General features: G+C 47.3%; 4 non-coding genes and 1 pseudogene across 4 annotated transcripts; 2 read left to right on the forward strand and 3 right to left on the reverse strand.

Moving 5' to 3' along the window:
• Nucleotides 1-9,063: 9,063 nt before the first annotated feature.
• Nucleotides 9,064-9,182, reverse strand: LOC148663219 (5S ribosomal RNA; annotated as a pseudogene).
• Nucleotides 9,183-10,825: 1,643 nt separating this feature from the next.
• Nucleotides 10,826-10,944, reverse strand: LOC148663220 (5S ribosomal RNA). Its single transcript, XR_015938413.1, has one exon. It is a non-coding gene; the product is annotated as a 5S ribosomal RNA (ribosomal RNA).
• A 6,698-nt stretch (nucleotides 10,945-17,642) lies between these two features.
• Nucleotides 17,643-17,714, forward strand: trnad-guc (transfer RNA aspartic acid (anticodon GUC)). Its single transcript has one exon. It is a non-coding gene; the product is annotated as a tRNA-Asp (tRNA).
• A 616-nt stretch (nucleotides 17,715-18,330) lies between these two features.
• Nucleotides 18,331-18,403, reverse strand: trnav-cac (transfer RNA valine (anticodon CAC)). The gene has a single exon. It is a non-coding gene; the product is annotated as a tRNA-Val (tRNA).
• A 640-nt stretch (nucleotides 18,404-19,043) lies between these two features.
• On the forward strand, nucleotides 19,044-19,115 carry trnah-gug (transfer RNA histidin (anticodon GUG)). The gene has a single exon. It is a non-coding gene; the product is annotated as a tRNA-His (tRNA).
• The last annotated feature ends 2,735 nt before the right edge of the window (nucleotides 19,116-21,850 follow it).

The following is a 21,850-nucleotide window of genomic DNA, read 5'->3' on the forward strand; positions in this document are numbered from 1 at the left end:
TCAATGACTTACTAAGGATCTTCTTCACATTCGCCCATGCAGGGGAAGCCAGTTACACCAAAGCAAACGCAGGAAAGTGCATTTCAAGCAGAGACCAGGAGGGACTTGTTTACACTGAGAGTGGGTGGAGAATGGAACAATGCGCCCAGCCCTGTTGCTGGAGCCGATTCTTGATGAGATTTTGGGCTCACTAAGAGGCCCACTCTGGATGCTATTCTTTCTGTTGTTCTTGCAGGTCCTGCGCTGCTTTTGAGCCGACAGAGCTCGTCCTGGTCTGTCGGCACAGCCCAATTGCAAATGATCAGCTCCGCATACAGAAGGAACGTGCATTTGGTACAAGAGTGCATGAAGGCACCGGAAATACATTGGGAACAAATGACAGGTCGCTCAAGACCTCTGTGAAGTACAGGAGCTTGCAAGAAGCAGCTGTTTCCGCCCGGTCTCGAACTGGGGACCATTCGCATGTGAGGCGAACGTGATAACCACTACACTACGGAAACGGTTGTAAACCGTGCCCAGCGGCCCAGTGCTGAGCTTCGCCAATGAGATTCAGCTGCTTCCATTGCCTTTATTGGAGTGCGCTGATGGACCGTGCTCTCTCTCCAGAGACCAGTACGCCTGTACCGGGGTAAAGTTAGCTTGAAGTTCGAAAACGATTTTGGCATACCTGTAACGCTTTCGCGAAATCTCTTAGAGTTACAAAAACACATGCTTTGTGTATAAAATACATTGTGAATGCTTTCTCAGCCTTCACTTTGTCATTTTTATGACATTTTTTTGACCATGCTCACATTTTCTCTTGTCCATATCTTTGCAATAGAAGCACAGAACGGCTTCGAACCAAATGCATTTTAAAGACCACAACTTGTGGATATTTCAACAGCCTCTACACCAAACTATCAGTGAGCTAATCATCTTTTTTAAAACCTCCAGTTTTTCATCGATGCGTAATTACACACTAACTGGAACCCGGGGACTGCTGTGTGCACACGTTCACAACGCGAGAAATACTGTTCAATACGGTTTCGTGCGAAAAACCCATATATGACCATAGGAAGCAGAACAGCGCAGTCTCCAATTAGCCAGACTGTAAGCACGGGAATAAAGCTTTGTTTGATTTCTGAAACCCTTCCTTTACGTTCTATTTTCATTCAGGTGTGGTTCAACTATATTGACAATACTACTGACAGCAGGAAGTTTAAAATATTCTTTTCTCAGCAGCTTATTAAAAACAGCTCCCATGATGTTCAAACCGACTTTTTACACAGAACACTGACACAGCTTTGTGTTCTGAATCTCTTTTTCTCGTGCTTTTATTTAATGTGGCACAATGCACTGGTATAGGGGTATTTTGTTAACAAACCAATAGCATTTAAACCACAGCACCCACAATGCTGCAAGTAAGTGTTTTGCACACTAAGCAGGTCCTCTGACTTTTCCCAGCTTTGTTTTGGTTTTTTTAAGATAACAGTACAGGTAAGACACTGGGATAGGGGGGTCGTCTTCATGGCTCAATAGCATTTCAAATACAACAGCCACACTGCTGAAACCAAGTGTTTTACACACCAGTCTAGCCCCCTAACCTTATACAACCTTGCTGTGGCTGTGGCACCTTTCTTTATTTTTTTATGATTTTTTGAAGATAACACTACAGGTAATACACTGGGACAGGTGGGTCGTCTTCATGGCTCAATAGAATTTCAAATACAACAGCCACACTGCTGAAACTAAGTGTTTTACACACCACACAGGCCCCCTAACCTTATGCAACCTTGCTGTGGCTGTGGCCCCTTTCTTTATTTTTTTATGAGGTTTTCAATATGGCACCATTAGACAGGCGGTACATGGGGATAGGGGGGTGCTATTCACGAGTCAATAGCTCTTCAAGCACAACAGCCACAGTGCTGCAACCAGGTGTTTTACACCAGACATTTCACCTAACCTTATACAACCTCGCTTTGAGTTGTAGAACATTTCTTTATTTTTTTTACTGTAATCAAGTGTTGTGCTCACTAGTCAGGCCTCCTGACCTTTCACAGTCATGCTTTGTTGTGTGCAACTTTAATTATCTTTTTAGGATTTTTTGAACATGGCAACTTCCACCGAGATGGGTGGGGGGTGTTGGGGTGCTCTTCAATAGCTTTTTCATCTATACACACAAATGGATGTAACCAAGACACTCAGAACCTGTCACGCAGGGGCTGACTGCTGAGGATAGGGATCCAATGCGGTGCCCTTGGTAGGGTTGGCGTGAGACACAGGCATAATCGGAGTAAACAGGCAGGGGTCCGAGTCCGGGAAGGCGTAGTACAGGCATAGGCACAGAATCGACAGGCGAAGGCGTAGTCGAGGTACTGGCAGGGGTCGGAGTCCGGGAAGGCGTAGAAGTTGCGTCGGTAGACAGAGGTGTAAACGAAGAGACAGGCTTGGGTCAGGATCCGAGAAAGCGTAAAACAGGCGAAGGTACAAAATCGAGTGGCTAAAGCGGTAGTCGGAAAAGCGGGGTCGAGGTCCAGGGGAGAAGTCGTAGTAAGGCAAAGGTGTAGTTAGTACATAAGCTCCGGGAGAGAATCTCAATCGTGAGCAATGACCGGGGGGCAGATGAGGGTTTAAGCAGAGGACTGATTGACACGTGCACGTTTGGTACGGGGAGAGCTCGTAGGAATGAGGGAGCGCTTGCCTGCGTGAGGGAGATTCGTGGCAAAACCAACAGAATCAACCTGAACTCACAGAAAAACAAGAATGCCCCCGAGACACCTGCACCCCCCCTGGACCACTCTGGTATCAACACCCCCAAACCCATCCATACCAGCTAACAAGACTCAGAATCAGTGCAACCCTCCAACCTGGACCAAGAGCAGGATGGGACAAGTACCTGCACCACACTACGCACCCCTCATCCAGACCAGCAGGACAGCCAGACCACAGACAGCACCATCATGTAACCCCCCTGTTCATTCCAACAGAAAAGCCGAACTGACCCCCACCAGCATGGCGACGCTGCAGCTCTGGTCACACCAGCAGGCCCAATGGGCTCAGAGCTGGGGGACATACAGATGCAGCCATTCAAAATGCGTGGGCGATACCGCATTATTTTCCGGTACGCTGTACGCAGTCTACCGCAAGTTACCGGTAAATACCGCTAGTTACCATAAATTCTCCTATAATATGACAAGCAAAATAATAGTATCCTGAATTTCGGCAAGGTGGAGCTAATAAAGCTCAACCTCTCATGTTTGAGCTGTGGCCATCAAAGTCTTTAACGAAGATATTACTAATAGTACTAATAATGAATGACCTTGGACAAGCTGTAAGTGTAAACTCAAAGTATTGCCCTGGTCAACATTCTTTTTTTCATTGACCGTCTTTGTAAAAGTAACACCACAGCATTTCGCAATCACGCATTTGTTTCCAATCATGCAAAGTACAGTAATTTTTGAGAATCGATTCACCATGCCTTTCACATGCTCATAAAAGAGATTGATTTAGGAACATAGACATATTACTGTATGAAAACTGTACTGTATACAGTATGTATATGTATATTTAATGTCTTAACTGTGCCCGTTTAAGTATTGAATATTCATATCTAATTTTACCACTGAAGGGAAATCTTAGTAGCTGAGCATAAAAAGAATAGGAGCATACTGCAACGCGTGTGAAGGTCATAAACGATATTAATTTTGGAACATAAACATACAGTATATGGCTGGTCTCGGTACTTTAAAGAAAACATACACGAAACATGGTTTCATAATGACCAGAATCGGTCTTGAGATATTTTTAACTTGATTTACAGTATTTGAGAGGTATGTCTTAACACCGATACTACAGTACGTAAATACTGCTCACGTATATGTTTCTAGGTTTATATTATGCATTTCATACGGTCAAATTACTTTTGAGCAACTAATAAGAAGCGCGAAACGGTATGCCCAGGGCGTTTTAGTTTCGTTTTACTGGGACTCTGCTTTAACAATGTCGCCGTGGATTGATTAGAGATATCAAGTACATACAAGTCATTTTTTAAATGTTGTAGTTCGTCTTGTAAAAATGTTACGAGTACATCATCTATCAACAATTACACAGGTTCTGTTTCCATATTGCAGATTTTGGTTACGTAATATTATTTTCTAAATTTCACGTTGTGAATATATGATTTGGGCAAACAGAGCCGCAAAGAAGTACATTATGGGTTGTTGTTTTTTTTTTTTTGCAGTTTTATCTAGAACAAGCGATGCTTAAACCTTTGTCTGATTATTGTGAAAATATCCACACGACAGTTACAGTACCTAGGAGTTGACTTCAGTGATGTTGTACTGTGCTGTAAACTTGTTCTGTGCCTAGTCACATTATTTTATAGCGTTTTTATAGCGTTATCAAATCCGGTGGCGCTGTGTGTTAGTTTCCTGACTCCCATGTCACATGGTCTGTGATTGAAACCTGTGAAACCGGTTTAATTCGTCACAGCCAGCACTCCGGCAGAGAGGGGGTTGTACTCGTAAAGTAGAAGCAGGCGAGATTTCCAGCGAAAGACACCTCCCCCTCCCCCCCCACCCTCATACGATTCAAATTGTATTACAGCATTGTAATTACACATTGTAATTGTATTACACATCGTACACATGCTTAAAAGAGAAGAGAGAAAACGCAAGCCTTCTTCAGGTGTGAGGGTCTTCTGCTCAGAATGAAACGCTAAAATGTAATGTAGGCTCTGAATGGGTTCAATTATGATTTGGGCTTGATTAAGGTCGCTGCCTTTCATCTAAAACCCTACTTGAATCCTTCTAAACTAAAAATCAGTGTTAGTGAGTTCTAAATAAAGAGGTATCCAGGTAACAGTGAAACGGGCGGACTGGGGAGTCTGGGGAGATCGCCCGTTTTCCATGTAAATAGTTCCCTGGTTCCGCACCCCTTGGTGTTTCTCTCGCTCTCTCTCGGGTCACTTGATCATTAGCTCGAAAGATTTCAGTGCTTTGTGTATATTCTAATGGTAGTGGGGGCAGGGTGTGTGGGAACAGGTTTGGTTGAAATTGCATTGGAGATCTATGTTCTTCACACCTGAAACATTTTCTCTGAAAGCATTTTCTTCGCAGTTTAACCGATCTTGTTACAGCATGTTACAGTTTACTATTATTAACCATATAAATTTTAAGTGCTTAATGCCATTTTTTGACCAGGCACGAATATTCTTAAGTCCATATCTTCGCAAGGGAATCAGTGCGAATTGCAATACTAATTAAATTAAAACTACTAACTACTAACTATTACTAGCTAATTAAAACAAACCAGAAACGTGTTGTTCTGTCTAATGACATTACAAGTGGAAAGATTACAGATTTAAATCGTCTTTAATTTTGTTACGTTATACATTTTAGAAACGTTTCATCCAAACAAACACCAGAAAACTATTTTCGATTGTATTTCTGAATAGTATGTTACACTTAGTTCACTGTTTTAAATACATCTAATTAAGAAAGTTAGGTGTTAGCATAAACTATTAGCAATCAATAATATTAAATTTAGCACTGTAATAAGCTGTTGCACTTTCCCCCGCATCTTGTAAAAATATATTTTCATTGTTCAAATGTACATTAAGTCTGACTATCATATAATATGTTAAATACAAAACTAAAGAAAAAATAGGGTTAAATATAATTCAAAATATTTTTCTAACAATGTTAAAATAAAATGTATTAACTAAGGAGTAGGATGGCACAGTTGTTAGTATGTTTTTTGTTTTGTGTTTTTTTCATAAATACAACAGTAGTACCTGATGTCTCAGTGGCTTTCAAAATTAAATTATGCATGCAAACCTGTGAACTAGAAAGATAACTAAGATATCCATCCATTTATAATGGTGGCGAAGTGGTTAGCATTGCTATCTTGCAGCACTGGGGTCCTAGGTTCAATTCCTGCCATCCTGTGTGTGTGGGGTTTACATGTTCTCTCCGGGTTACATGGTTTTTCTCCATATGTGTGATATGACTCCCTCTCGCACTCCAAAACATACTGGTAAGTTAATTGGTTTATGGGAAAACTGGCCCTGGTGTGTGTGTGTTTGTGTCTGTCTGTCCTGTGATGGACTGGCGCTATGTCCAGGGTGTATTCTGCCTTGTGTCCGTTGCTTACTGGGATAGGCTCCAAATCCTCTGTACTGGATAAAGAGATTAGAAATGGATGGAAGGAAAGGCACTGTGTGGATGGAACTATACACAGTGTTAGAAACCCACTATGAAATGGCAGCATCTCACTGGGAATAAAATATCTTATAGTGCTGGCTTAAGGAAACAGCCTTTCCACCTCTCTTGCACATCAGTATCCATACCTAGTTATTTAAACAAATTGCCTCTGATTATAAACATCTTAATATGCTGGCTCTGTGGATCCGCATCAGCTATGTTTGCCCATTCCTTCAATTCATGTGCATCCAACACACAGTTCAATGCCAACAACTACACATCATCTAAAATACAATCCTTATTTCAGTATCTATGTAAACATATAGTCTGTTAACTTCATCATCTTCATCAAAAGTATGCCTAACCCCATTAGGAAGTGTTCTTGTTATAAGTGTATTCCTCAGCTTTCCCCAAATTATCTTCTTCTTGCCAACATCTCTAGTCTTTTATCCTGCAATAACTCAGCCAACACTTAAATCTCCAAAAGCTGCTTGTGTTAATTTATTTAAATCACAAATATCATGTGTAAATACTGGCCATGTAATACTCTGCATTGTGGAATAATAGTTTATTTTAAAGGGAACTAGAGAAACTAAGAACTAGAGAAATCAAGAAAGGCTTTTTTTCTAGAATTAATAAATGCACATCCTGTTCACTGGGGAAATTAAATCCACACTGAGCAATCTTCAATATGTTCAGAATATGACAGCAAGAATCCTATCAGGGATGCATTATACCTGTTTTCAAGTCCTTGCACTGGTTACCTATCAGATTTCGAGTCAACTTCAAAATCCTTATCCTCCTTATATACTGTCCTACAATTGTTATTATTGATCACCGAATTATTGTACTTGACATGACTTCATTCAGCCTTTCCTGAACGTCTATGACAGGCAGAGAGAGTGCTGTTTCTGGTGCGATCTTTTGCAGCTGACATTTCACTATTTTAAACGAACAAGAAATTAGATTGCTCATAAATCAGTTATTCTATATAAACACAGCGTAATTGCCGTCCGAAAATCCTCGTTTTCTTTTCTCGTTTTAGAGACCTTGATCGAAACTGATTTTAGATGTCAGAAAGGATTTATTTTCTCTGTATTTCCTACATTGCTTTGTCGAGATTTTAACTTTATATCTAACTTTATATCTAGGCTCAAATTTCAACTATAAATCGTACAGTAATTAATAGCAGTAAATACTGATGTTTTGCGCCCTCTTACCACAAAAATATATGTTTTGTAGTTGGGATTAACTTTATTTCGTACGCGTAGCTACTCCGATTCGGACACCGAACAGTTAAAGATGGCGGCAAATCAGACACCCAGAGAAGGGGGGGGGGGGGCGTCTTCTCGCCTCCATAACTAAAATGCCAAATAGGAGTGTCTTAAGCGACATACACAGTCGTGTAACTGACAGTTTGAGGTAGCCTATCGTGTAAATTTCGCTTTGTTGCTGATAGGTTAAGCTTTCGAAACTCTGCCCCAAAGTCATGTGACTAATTTTTCGCCCTGTTTCGTTGGTTAAACGCAATGATCACAAGCACCACCATGGTAACTGGGATGTGTAGTTTTTAATTCCGTTTGAATTATAACTGTACGTACTGTCTTCATATTTGGCCAGGGCTTAAAAGAGAAGGCGCGCCAAAAAAATTTGGTGCCGTCGTCTCCGCTTTAAAGGTACCCCCGTGCTGGAAGAATTTGACCTTGGAATGTTTGCCCAGCGTAGTTATAGTGGACATAAAAACAAGAGTTCGCTGGCATTATATCCTAGAAGACACAGACCGGCGCCAGACCGGTAAATGCTTGATGAACTAGGGATTGGACAGTTTCCAAGTGCTTGTACAATCGATGGAAATGTTCAAATAAATGTGCAAAAGAAATATACAAAATAATCATTTATTTCTTTATCATATTGGCTAGCTAATGTCCTCTCTTTGCTAGTTAGTGGCTGTGTTTCTGCGTTGGGTAGCAACGGTTGACAGCTTAATTTTCGTGTTAAATAATTTTTAAAAATTAAAATTCATTCTATACAGCAATCACATGTTTGGGTACCGTTTCATAAAACTTTCATGCTTAAAATGTTTAGGGAGAAATGGAAGACTGGTGTGTATTTTTTCTTTAAACTATCAAGACCAGCCATACACAGTACAGTTTATGTACATACAGTAATGTTTATGTTCCTAAATTAATATCGTTTATGACCTTCAGATGCGTTATGCTCCTCTTCTTTTTATGCTCAGCTACTAAAATTTCCCTTTAGTGGTAAAATTCCATATAAATATTCAAAACTAAGCGTATTGAAACGTGCACAGTAAAGACATTAAATGATTAAATCTTTTCACTACCAACCAATGCACCACGAGTGCCCCTGTCGGTCATTTTGGCCAGCCAATCACTTACCGCGGTGCCCTACGGTGCCCTGCGGGTTGGTTACTGAACCGCGGGTTTTTAACGCTCATTTTGAATGGCTGCATCTGTATTTCACTTCAGCCTTTCACTCTTGCTTCCTTCCAATGAGGACGGAGCTGCGGGAGAAAGGGCGCTATAGAGGATCGCTGTGGAGAGCTGCTGCTGTGCTTTGACATCTGAGCTCTGTGGAAAATGATCTCAATACAATTCTGAAAAACGCGACTCCCAGAACGCCACCCAAACAAGTCTCCACAGACGAAGCGCTGTGTCTCTTTTCAGCTGGCGATAAACCTTTCCTCGATCCTTTGCGGACTTGTAAAATTGTTCATGATCAGAATAAAAAACGCTCACGCTAATACACAAGCACCAGTATCTCGCCAAAGCTGACAAATAAACAGACGGACAAGCCGCACTGCACGTGTGAACAGGGGAATGAGCGAGCGAACGGGGATAGGGCGCCTCCTGTGCTTAAAAGCTTACAGCACCTGGTATTCCCAGGAGATCTCCCATCCAAGTACTAACCAGGCCCATCCCTGTTTAGCTTCCGAGATCAGGTGAGATCAGGCGTGCTCAAGGGGATGTGGCCGTAAGCAAGAGCAAGGCTCGCTGGCACCCTTCTTATAGAGAGGACAGCTCTGTCACCTCTTTTACGACGCATCTTTTTTTCCCTTGCGTTTTTCTCTTCTTACCACGTTCTCTCTCTTCACTGCCTTCGTTCCGCTCTATTTCACTTCAGCCTTTCACTCTTGCTTCCTTCCAATGAGGACGGAGCTGCGGGAGAAAGGGCGCTATAGAGGATCGCTGTGGAGAGCTGCTGCTGTGCTTTGACATCTGAGCTCTGTGGAAAACGATCTCAATACAATTCTGAAAAACGCGACTCCCAGAACGCCAGCCGAACAAGTCTCCACAGCCGAAGCGCTGTGTCTCTTTTCAGCTGGCGATAAACCTTTCCTCGATCCTTTGCGGACTTGTAAAACTGTTCCTGATCAGAATAAAAAACGCTCATGCTAATACACAAGCACCACAGAGATGGAGGGTGAGATGGGGCCTCATTTAGGACAGCATACCACCGCTTAATTCTGTCTTATTAACAAGCATTGCCGCTACAACGGCATCTCTCCTGTCAAACTTCCTCCTGACGTGTTTGACAGGATCTGGGCCGTGGTGAACAGTGGGAAAGACGCCCTGTGGAGAGTGAGGACCATGGGGCTGTTCAAAGGCATCGAGGTCCCAGTCAAGGCAGCAGGTAGCCTGGCCCTGTTCATCACCCGAGAGAACTATTACCTCAGAGATCTGTGGAGAGAAAGGAGGGAGGAAGCAGAAAATCTGTGGGAAATAGAGATCTTAGGTCAATATCTCAAGAAACTGTGAAAAACATTATCATGTTTAAGTAAAGAATGTGATTTACACCAGAAAAAAAGAAATTGTTGCTATGTAACTGGTACCATGTCAAAATGTAATGAGATGTGATCATATATACTGTTTTAAGTATGTATATTAATGTAAAGCTTTCTAATTTGTGATGTCCTGTATTTTTTTGTGAACTTTTAAAAGTTCTTAAAAAATCGATTCACCCAGGGCGAGGCTCTACTGCATAATTTCTGGTAGTGGGGGACTGCGTTCGCGCTCTCCCCTGATGTGCTTGGTCCAATATCAGATACGGAAGAGTTACGACACCACGTGCTGCGATAGGATCCCAGTTCGAAAGCCACTGCTGGTTCCCGGTTTCTTTTAGTTAGAGGTCCAGAGAAGCATTTCAAGCTGGTTACACTACTTCTTCCGGACATTCATTCCCTTTTCAAAGTCAGTCGTTTTGCTGTAGTCTGCATTATTAAGGCCAATTTATTTGGTCATGGGGGCCTCGGTACTGTATGCTAATTCTCAAGACAGTTTCACCCGTTTTCTGATTGCTAGGTTCTGTACCAGTGCAGACATATCAAACAGTGAATGGCTGTACCTCTATTGTATCTGTGCTCAATGAATGAAATCAGTAATAAATGAATATATGTATAGTTATACGAAAAACAAGTGGTTTATCGACTCATCTTCATTTGCAGATTTAGAGGCAGCTTCGATATTCGTTTTACAAACGGGTTTTTTTTTATATGGGTCACACACATGCCATAGCAACAAAACATTTCTAGAGATGAGGCTATAGATCACCTTTCCATCCTCCAGGTTTTCCTCCCAAAGCCTACGGCACCAACGGCGATCCCTGCTGGCCAAGAGAGCAAAAGCTTGCAGCACCTGGTATTCCCAGGAAGTCTCCCATCCAAGTACTAACCAGGCCCAACCCTGCTTAGCTTCCAAGATCAGATGAGATCAGGCACATTCAGGGTGGTGTGGCCACAAGGAAAAGCCATCGTGCCTAACTCGCTACTTGAAGCTGTGTGTGGCTGGGGCTCTGTGCCCCCCGAGCAGGACTGAAGGATCGTTCGTGTGCAACTCTTTGGAAAGGAGCCTCTTTCCAAATCGCATTGCGTACCTGGATGTTGGCGAATGTGCTCCCTTGTGTTGGCTTGTCCCGCACTTGAGGAGAACAAACAAACTGCACGGAGGAGCACAAGGCAAGTCTTCACAAGACAAAAACCTCCAGTGCACAGCACTCTGAAAACATTTCTGGGCTGTCGCGTGTTTATTTCAGCACATAAAGCGCACCAGTCCAACACGTCGGCCGGGCACATGGCGCCTCCGCACTCTTGTGGCCTTGCGGCGTCAGAGCAAGAGGCTCCTTCTCGCTGCCTTTCCGCTGTGTTGCAGAGCCCCGAGAGGGAACCTGGAGCGCACACTTTGTGGGGGGCGGGGGACCGCGTTCGCGCTCTGCCCCCTGTCTCTTGCGCGAGTACTAAATCTCACGGCGCCAGCCAGCAGCCAGGAGACAAGTACAATATCGCGGGACAGGGGGGCCTCGTCATTGATTGTTACATATGAGACGGGGATTAGGAGGAGACCCCGACTGATTGGTAAAGGGGAACACTAACACCAGAGAGACACCCCCGGAGTCTCTTTTTGAGAGACGCCCTGGTATTTCTTAATGGCCAAGGAGGGTTGGGACCTGGGTTTTATGCCTCCCCCGAAGGACGGCGCCTGTTTGTGCAGCAGAGTGTCGCCATCAGGATGCTGGGGCATAAGAAAGCCACACAGACCGCAGGGTGAGTGCTCCCTACTGGTCCCAGTCACACCTCTTGTAGGAGCAGCAGCAACCTGAGCTTTTCTGGGGGGAATCTCCCATCCGGGTGCCGGCTAGGCTCACACCTGCTGGGTTGCCGTGGGTGAGCCCAGTCGAGAGTCGCAGGGTGAGATCTAGTCACCGGGGAGAAACGATACAAGCGAAGGATTACTCGGCTCCCAGCACTTGAAAAGACCGACAAATGACTCGTTCCCGCCGGAGCTGAATGTACCTGCATGTGTCGTGTCGTCTACTTCCCCCGCCCCGCTGTGTTTGCTGTATTGTCTTAAAAGCTGGCCCCCGAGACGAGACGGGCTGTTCCTGTGCCCCAATTAACACTTTACAGGTGCCATTCCCCGGCATTGTGGCCATTGTCGGTGGTCACACGCGATAAGATAAGGTGGAGGAGAGCGGGGCATGCCCAGCGCCAGACATTCAAGGAGGGGGCTGTGCGAGGTGAGGTGAGGTGCGACACGCCGGAGCCCCGACGCTGCTAATGCGGAGCACTTGTTGAACTGGCATTGAAAGGACATGTGCGCACGGAGCGAGCCTTCCCTGCGGCGGAGCGTGGAAACTTTCTCCCCGCGCTGCAGGAGTTGTGTGCGCTGCAGCGGTGCCGAGAGAACAGCACAGAAGGCAGCAGTCTCTGGAGAGCGGGTAAGAGACGGAGCCTTGTGGGCAGGCGAGCAGGCCCATTTTTTGGAAATTGCTTAAAAGGCTCCGGTGTTTGTTCGGTGTGTGGCAGGCACACGACGCAAGCTTGCGTAGCGATTTGTGGGTCTGGTGTTATGCAAATGAGGCCAAATTGCATCCCGGGACATGCTGCGAATGCGCATTGGCGACTGCAGATGTGTAGGAAACGGCGCGCTCGTTTTCTCGTTTTGCCCACCCTTTTGAGTGTTAGTGTGGCGTGTGAGTGTGCGAAAGAGTGGGCCCAGCAGGAGGCAGTGGCTTGTGGGGCGAGTAGCTGGCCTAGGCTGCGCGCTTTGTGCTGTGGCTGTGGGCCGCTTGCAGGGCCTTATATAACTTATACTTACCTGGCAGGGGAGATACCTTGATCATCCTGTAGGTGGAGTAGTTGGATTGTTTTCTTGTTTTGTGGAAGCAGTGTTTGTTTTGCAGTTTACGAAATGGCAACTTTTGGATCCCGCAAGAATGCTGTGCGTTTTGAGCTTTTGGATGACCTCTTCATGGATCGCATGCAGTTCAGCAGAAAAGTGTTGCAGAAGGAACTTGGCTTTGAACCTCGGCACTTGGATTTCATCTTCGCTCTCCCAGGTCAGAAAGCATTTGAGGTTGTTTTTGCTACCTATTCTCTGTTTGAACGATGTGTGGATGTGTTTGAGGCAAAAAGAGGGAAAGTTCCTGCCCTTGAGAAGATCAACTTGCAGCCTCTGACACAGAGAGAGAGGAAAACGGTGCATGTTGTTATGTTCTCGGATCTGGCAAAGACGGAGGACATTCACACCTGGCTTAACCAGTACTGCACTGTCCACCATGGAACTGAGGTTAGAGATGTTGACAGTATAAAAACAGGAGCAAGGAAATTCGAGGTTCGTTTGCTACCGGACAATGTAAATGGAGGCTTAAGGCACCTGCCCTCTACAATCCGGCTGGGCGCCTGCAATGGCTATGTTTTTTATGTGGGACAACCAAAGGTGTGTCAGCGCTGTGGTGCTGTGGGACACCTGGCATCGTCCTGCACTGTGAAATGCTGCATGACCTGTGGCAAACAGGGACATTTAGCCTCTGACTGTTCAATGCTGCCAAATTGCAATTTATGTGGCTTGGAAGGACACGTTTTTAAGAACTGCCCTCACGCCTACGCCAATAAACTCAAAATGAGAAAGGATGAGGCAGTGCTTGTTTCAGCCAAACCGGCCTGAAAATCCAAAGCAAATAACAAGTCAAACAAAGAACCCTTGTTGGACAAAGACTCTCAGCCTCCAGCCAGGATCAGTCCTGCTGTGGCTCCGGGGCCGGTGGAAGAGAAATCCACTACGCCCCCACAACTGCAGACTGCACCAGACAAGCACGAGGGTTTGAAAACCCCCGAGAACAGCGAGGACCCCTCCCCCACTCCTGCTCCTCAGAACGAGGGCCAGTGTGGGGCCTCCCGGTGGAGCGGGTCCAGCCAGTCCATCACGGAGGATCTGCAGCAGCTGGTGGGTGAGGGGGAAGAGGAGACTGGTGCATCGGCTGCACCCCTTTCCCCTCAGTGCTCCCAGGAGCTGGACTTGAGGAAAAGGAAAAATGACTCTGTTTTCTCCCCGAGCGAGGAGGAAGGAGAGCATGGTGATGGGGACAGCTGGAACCCCTCCACCCCTCCCTCTACCCCCTTCCCTGAAATGGACTCCGTGAACGCTATTACTGCTGCCACCCTGATGAAGGCTCATTCAGAGGATGGCTGGCAGGAAATTGGTAAGAAGAAAAAGAAAAAGAAGTAAATCAAGAGAGGTATAAAAGCTTTGAAGATAGGTGGGATAAAGGGCCTTCTGATTGGTCAGGGGACAATAACAACAGAACCTCTGGCGTGGCCATTCTTTTCAAAGGATGGGCATTCAAATTGAAAAGTATTCAGAGGGTCATAGATGGCAGGTTGCTGTGTGTGGATGTGGAATGGGGGACCGTTAACCTGCGTCTAATCAATGTGTATTGTCCTACTGACGTTGGAGGAAGGGTGGAGCTACTCAAAGCACTCTCTCCCCTATTGTTATGTAGCACAGACGTGATAGTGGGAGGGGATTTTAATTGTATCTTAGAGCACACAGATAGGCAGTCTAGCTCTCCGATAAAATTGGATTCCAGCTCACTGGCCCTGCAAAACTTAGTTCAAGACTTTAAACTCTCAGACACATATAGATGTATATATCCCACAATAGCAGGATATACATGGTCAGGGAGGAATAGCAGCTCCAGAATTGACTATTGCTTTGTCTCAGAGAGAGTGAAAGTTGTTGGGGTCACTCTTCAGCCTGTCTTCTTCTCAGATCATCAGGCTTTAGGGTGTAGAGTGGAACTCCAGGGCGGGACTGTCTTTGGCCCAGGCCTCTGGAAACTCAACACAAAGCTGCTAGAGAATGAGGGGGTAGTATCCCGCTACAAGGAGAAACTATCACAGTGGCTGTCCTTGCAGTGTCTGTACGAGTCAGTAGGAGAGTGGTGGGAGGAGGTGAAGGTGAGGACAAAGGCCTTTTTCATGGCTGAGGGAAGGAAGGCTGCTGCCAGACGGAGAAGAGTGCTAGCCAGGAAACAGAGGCAGCTGCAGCGTCTCTACACGAGACAGTGGCTTCGATGTGCTCGAGGATATCACCCTTTTAAAAAAGGATGTCCGGAGCATAGCGGAAGAAAGTAGTCGAGGAGTGCTGTTAAGAAGCAGAGTGCAGTTCTTGGAAGAAAATGAGAAGTGTACTTGCTTCTTTTTCAGGAAAGTGGTAGGCTCCAATTCTGTCATGGAAAGTGTAGTTGATGAGGAGGGAAGAGAGAGAACAGAGCCGAGTGCTATCCTCTCCTGCATCGAGGCCTTCTTGTCACGGACGTCCAAGGGGACTAACCGTGGGGAGCAGGAGGGCGGAAAAAGACCCATATGCTTAGCGGCGATACGGGAAAAAGGCCCGGGCTCATTAGTGCAAAGAGTTCAGGAATGCCGTATAGAAACCTGTGCCCTCAGGGAGCGGACGTGGGGCGCCCTGGTGCTAGGCGGGTCTCAGGACATCCGAACGTCAGTGCTGAGCGAGGACAGAGTGCAAGACCCTGAAATATTTAGCCAAGGGAAAGAGAGGGACAGGAAGGACAGCAGACCAGAAACTAGGGATAGGACATAGAAGGACCGCCCTCTGGCTGCAGAGGGCGTGACACTTCTACTCAAGACTGTACAGCTCTACAGAGGTAAAGGATGAAGAAATTCATTTTTTTACCTCAAAGCTAGAAAACGTTTTGAGTGAAGAAGATAGGGAAGTACTTGAGGGGGATTTGACAGTAGAAGAGCTGAGAGGCTATGGAGAGCTTACAGAAGGGGAAAACGCCGGGTGCTGACAGGCTCCCTAAAGGGGTGTCTGCTTTTACTACTTGCACGAATGAAGGCAAAAAAAAAGCCAATCGATGTGAACGAACGGCGCTTTACAGAGGAGTACTGCCTGACTGGATCGTTGATGAACGACAGAGGCCACTCCGACCTCTTCTCGGTTTTCTTCAATGACTTAATAAGGATCTTCTTCACATTCGCCCATGCAGGGGAAGCCAGTTACACCAAAGCAAACGCAGGAAAGTGCATTTGAAGCAGAGACCAGGAGGGACTTGTTTACACCGACAGTGGGCGGAGAATGGAACAATGCGCCCAGCCCTGTTGCTGGAGCCGATTCTTGATGAGCTCTTGGGCTCACTAAGAGGCCCCCGCTGGATGCTAATCTTTCTGTTGTTCTTGCAGGTCCTGCGCTGCTTTTGAGACGACAGAGCTCGTCCTGGTTTGCCGGCACAGCCCAATTGCAAATGATCGGCTCCGCGTACAGAAGGAACGTGCATTTGGTACAAGAGTGCACGAAGGCACCGTAAATACATTGGGAACAAATGACCGGTTGCTCAAGACCTCTGTGAAGTACAGGAGCGTGCAACACGAGGCTGTTTCCGCCCGGTCTCGAACCGGGGACCTCTCACGTGTTAGGCGAACGTGATAGCCGCTACACTACGGAAACCTGCAGGGACTGCTGCTGGTGTCTCGCTTGCGTTTCGGGCTGAGAAAGGGACGCGTCACTTTAGGAAGGGGGCGCTGGAGAGAGGAACAAAGGGCGCGATGAAACAAAATGCCGAAACCCGGGATCTTTAGATCTTCAGTCTAACGCTCTCCCAACTGAGCTATTTCGGCGGTGCAAAGAGCACACAGCCACCTGCTCCAGCCTTCCTGTGTTGTGGCATGAGCGCACCAAGAGTAGCGGGAGAGTGTTGCAGGAATGTCACTCAGAAGGAAAGCCACCCAGCTGCGCCCTCTGAGCTCTGTCCAGCGCATCTTCCTCGCATGGACTCCTGCCTGCGACGGGCAGGAAACAATTAGCAAGAACAGAACGACACCCCATGGGTGTCTCATGACCGCACCTTAGGTTGTGACACGTGCAGGTGTGAGGGGTTGCCGGGCTACTTTGGAGCAGAGCTTGGGCGGAGGGGGGGCGGGAAAGCAGACAAAGAGGTGACACCTCAAGGTCTGCACGATCACAGCTCTCCGCCGCCCCAGGCTTCCGCTCGATAAGCTACTGGACACACCCGCCCCTCCTCACACAGACCGTGGAAAAGCCCCCGAGTGGGAGGGCTCTCTCTTCCTCCCAGGAGCTCTTGGGCACGACGCACAGACAGGGCGCGGGGAGCCGCCGCCTGCAAACACGGCTCCAGGCAGGACTCCGCTCCGCAGGAGCCGCAAAGCAGAGGAGATGGGGGCAGCTTAGCTCCTGTGCAGAGACCTGAGCTGTTGTTGCTGCGGACGCTGTCTTTTCTGCACTCGGGGTAGGAGTGAATGTTGAGATGCCCTTAGAAATGAAGCAGAGCACTTCAACGGCACGGGTGTGTGTGCGTGCACCCTGGTGATTCTGGGAGACAGATCGAACCTGGGCTAAAAGAGAGGGGGCTTAGCCCTCTTCCATTTGCTAGTTCAAAGTTGTACAACCCATTTGTATCTGCTAGTCGGCGCAGTCGTCGTGCACAAAGAACGCTTTGAAAAGCGTCTAAGGCAAGTCATTCCTAGTTGGTCGTTTGTGTTTTCCGTTCAGACGCGAAATGCTGAAATGATCTCTCGGCTCCTCGGTTGTCTTTTCTGCTCCGTAAAGGAATCACAGCACGCGTCGGCTTCCAGCATGCTGGGTCGTGACACGATGCCGGGGGTTGGAAAGAGCGATGTCTTCCTCGTTAGTATAGTGGTAAGTATCCCCGCCTGTCACGCGGGAGACCGGGGTTCGATTCCCCGACGGGGAGTAGCTTTTCTTTCACCTCCTTAGAGAAATGACTGCCTTTCACTTCTCTGTTTTCTTTCACAGCGTCGTGCACCTTTTCATTGCTCTCGCTTTCAGAGCCTCCGCACGGCACACGACTAGACATCAGGAAGCACATTGAAGTGAAAGCAGGAAGCGCTGCGACATGCACTGTGCAGATCCCGCCACACTAAGAGGTGAGTGGGTCTGTTCGATGCACAAAGAACGCTTTGAGAAGCGTCAAAGGCAAGTCATTCCGAGTTGGTCGTTTATGTTTTCCGTTCAGACGCGAAATGCTGAAATGATCTCTCGGCTCCTCGGTTGTCATTTCTGCTCCGTAAAGGAATCACAGCACGCGTCGGCTTCCAGCACGGTGGGTCGGGACACGATGCCGGGGGTCGGAGAGAGCGATGTCTTCCTCGTTAGTATAGGACCTGTCACCTGTCCCCACCTGTCACGCGGGAGACTGGGGTACATCAGGACGCGCATTGAAGTGAAAGCAGGATGCGCTGTGACATGCACTGTGCAGATCCCGCCACACTAAGAGGTGAGTGGGTCTGTTCGATTACAACGCTAGGCGAACCCCCAATCCCCTTTTGTGCCTGGCGACAAAAGATGTCTGTTTCCGCCCGGTTTCGAACCGGGGACCTTTCGCGTGTGAGGCGAACGTGATAACCACTACACTACGGAAACGGTGGTAAGACGTGCCCAGCGGCCCAGCGCTGAGCTTCACCAATGCGATTCAGCTGCTTCCAGTGCCTTTATTGGAGTGCGCTGATGGACCGTGCTCTCTCTCCAGAGACCAGCACGCCTGTCATGGACGGAGCAGGAAAGGCGGCGCCACATTCTACAGCCCTCTCCACGCAATCGACGAAATCGGGCTACTGAAGTGGAGAAAATCGCCTCTCCAGAAAGTGCAAATATCATCTTGGAGACTATAAATCCTATTGCCGAAGGTCAGCCCTGTCTACCTGAGTAACCCTCCCACAGCGATGATCAGCTCGTCTCACACGCGAGAAGTTTCGGTTGGAAACAAGCTCCCCCTCTTCTCGCACGTTTTGCACGTTCGAGTAGTTTTAATGCGTCTCTTTCGTACACGGTGCTGATCTTTTGGAAAGCAGGAGGCAAAACCGAGTCGAACCGCCTGGGTGAAAACCAGGAACCCTAACCGCTAGACTATATGGCAGCGAACAACCATGCTGTTCCCGGCATCATGCAAGCAAACTACATAAATATGAGAAAACACGCAAGAGAGTTGTCAGGACTTTTCCGAATTATGTCACACGAAGAGAGCACAGCCCTTTCCGCCCTGCCGCGTGTGTCTCGGTAACTCGCTGTGATAGTATAGTGGTCAGTACTTTGCGTTGTGGCCGCAACAACCCTGGTTCGAATCCGGGTCACGGCAGAATAGGGGCGTCTGCTTTTACTACTCGCACGAATGAAGGCAAAAAAAAGCCAATCGATGTGAACGAACGGCGCTTTACAGAGGAGTACTGCCTGACTGGATCGTTGATGAACGACAGAGGCCACTCCGACCTCTTCTCGGTTTTCTTCAATGACTTACTAAGGATCTTCTTCACATTCGCCCATGCAGGGGAAGCCAGTTACACCAAAGCAAACGCAGGAAAGTGCATTTGAAGCAGAGACCAGGAGGGACTTGTTTACACCGAGAGTGGGCGGAGAATGGAACAATGCGCCCAGCCCTGTTGCTGGAGCCGATTCTTGATGAGCTCTTGGGCTCACTAAGAGGCCCCCGCTGGATGCTAATCTTTCTGTTGTTCTTGCAGGTCCTGCGCTGCTTTTGAGCCGACAGAGCTCGTCCTGGTCTGTCGGCACAGCCCAATTGCAAATGATCGGCTCCGCGTACAGAAGGAACGTGCGTTTGGTACAAGAGTGCACGAAGGCACCGGAAATACATTGGGAACAAATGAGCGGTCGCTCAAGACCTCTGTGAAGTACAGGAGCGTGCAAAACGAGGCTGTTTCCACCCGGTCTCGAACCGGGGACCTTTCGCGTGTTAGCCGCTATACTACGGAAACCTGAAGGGACCGCTGCTGGTGTCTCGCTTGCGTTTCGGGCTGAGAAAGGGACGCGTCACTTTAGGCAGGGGGCGCTGGAGAGAGGAACAAAGGGCGCGATGAAACAAAATACCGAAACCCGGGATCTTTAGATCTTCAGTCTAATGCTCTCCCAACTGAGCTATTTCGGCGGTGCGCAAAGCCCACAGCCACCTGCTCCAGCCTTCCTGTGTTGTGGCATGAGCGCACCAAGAGTAGCGGGAGAGTGTTGCAGGAACGTCACTCAGAAGGAAAGCCACCCAGCTGCGCCCTCTGAGCTCTGTCCAGCGCATCTTCCTCGCATTGACTCCTGCCTGCGAAAGGCAGGAAACAATTAGCAAGAACAGAACGACACCCCATGGGTGTCTCATGACCGCACCTTAGGTTGTGACAAGTGCAGGTGTGAGGGGTTGACGGGCTACTTTGGAGCAGAGCTTGGGCGGAGGGGGGGCGGGAAAGCAGACAAAGAGGTGACACCTCAAGGTCTGCACGATCAGAGCTCTCCGCCGCCCCAGGCTTCCGCTCGATAAGCTACTGGACACACCCGCCCCTCCTCACACAGACCGTGGAAAAGCCCCCGAGTGGGAGGGCTCTCTCTTCCTCCCAGGAGCTCTTGGACATGACGCACAGACAGGGCGCGGGGAGCCACAGCCTGCAAACACGGCTCCAGGCAGGACTCCACTCCGCAGGAGCCGCAGAGCAGAGGAGATGAGGGCAGCTTAGCTCCTGTGCAGAGACCTGAGCTGTTGTTGCTGTGGATGCTGTCTTTTCTGCACTCGGGGTAGGACATCAGGAAGCACATTGAAGCGCTGCGACATGCACTGTACAGATCCCGCCACTACTGGGCCCGATTTCCCCGGATCGAAACCGGGCGGAAACAGGCCCGTTTCGTTTGTTGCACGCACACTGTTTAGGGATTCGCCTAGCGCTGTGATCGAACAGACCCACTCACCTCTTAGTGTGGCGGGTCTGCACAGTGCATGTCACAGCGCATCCTGCTTTCACTTCAATGCATGTCCTGATGAACCCTGGTCTCCCGCGTGACAGGTGGGGATACTTGCCACTATACTAACGAGGAAGACATCGCTCTCTGCTTAGTGTGCAAAACACTTACTTGCAGCATTGTGGGTGCTGTGGTTTAAATGCTATTGGTTTGTGAACAGAATACCCCTATCCCAGTACATTGTGCCACATTAAATAAACACACGAGAAAAAGAGATTCAGAACGCAAAGCTGTGTCAGTGTTCTGTGTAAAAAATCGGTTTGAACATCATGGGAGCTGTTTTTAATAAGCTGCTGAGTAAAGAATATTTTAATCTTCTTGCTGTCAGTAGTATTTTGCATATAGTTGACTCTTACCTGAATGAAAACAGGACGTAAAGGAAGGGTTTCAGAATTCAGACAAAGCTTTATTCCCGTGCTTACAGTCTGGGTAATTGGAGACTGCACAGTTATGCTTCCTATGGTCATATACGGGTTTTTCGCATGAAGCCGTATTGAACAGTATTTCTCGCGTTGTTAACTTGTGTATACAGCGGTCCCCCGGGTTCCAGTTAGTGCGTAATTACTCATCGATGAAAAACCGGAGGTTTAAAAAAAGATAATTAGCTCACTGATACTTTGATGTAGAGGCTGTGGAAATATCCACGTCGTGGTCTTTAAAATGCATTTGGTTTGAAGGCGTTCTGTGCTTCCGTTGCGAAGATATGGACAAAAGAATATTCGTGCTTGGTCCAAAAAATGTAATATAAACGAAAAAGTAAAGGCTGAGAAAGCATTCACAATGTATTTTATGCACAAAGCAAGTATTCTCGCGATTCTAAGAGGTTTCGTGTAAACGCTACAGGCGTGCCAAAATCGTTTTCGAACTTCAAGCTAACTTTACCCCGGTCTGGTACCATAGGTCACGTACAGTAGCTTAAAATCCCAGTCATGTTTTTTTTTCTATCTTGTGGTACATAACGTACCATTTCGGACTATCACAAAGGGCTTGATTTCGTTAAATGCATGTATTCATTTCCTTTCTGGAAAACTTGTATTTCAAGAAATTCACACAGCTTGCGAGAAATTAAATTCAATTCTT

Source organism: Lepisosteus platostomus, chromosome 5 (assembly GCF_059453375.1).
Source record: "Lepisosteus platostomus isolate fLepPlt1 chromosome 5, fLepPlt1.hap1, whole genome shotgun sequence".
Classification (NCBI taxonomy): domain Eukaryota; kingdom Metazoa; phylum Chordata; class Actinopteri; order Semionotiformes; family Lepisosteidae; genus Lepisosteus; species Lepisosteus platostomus.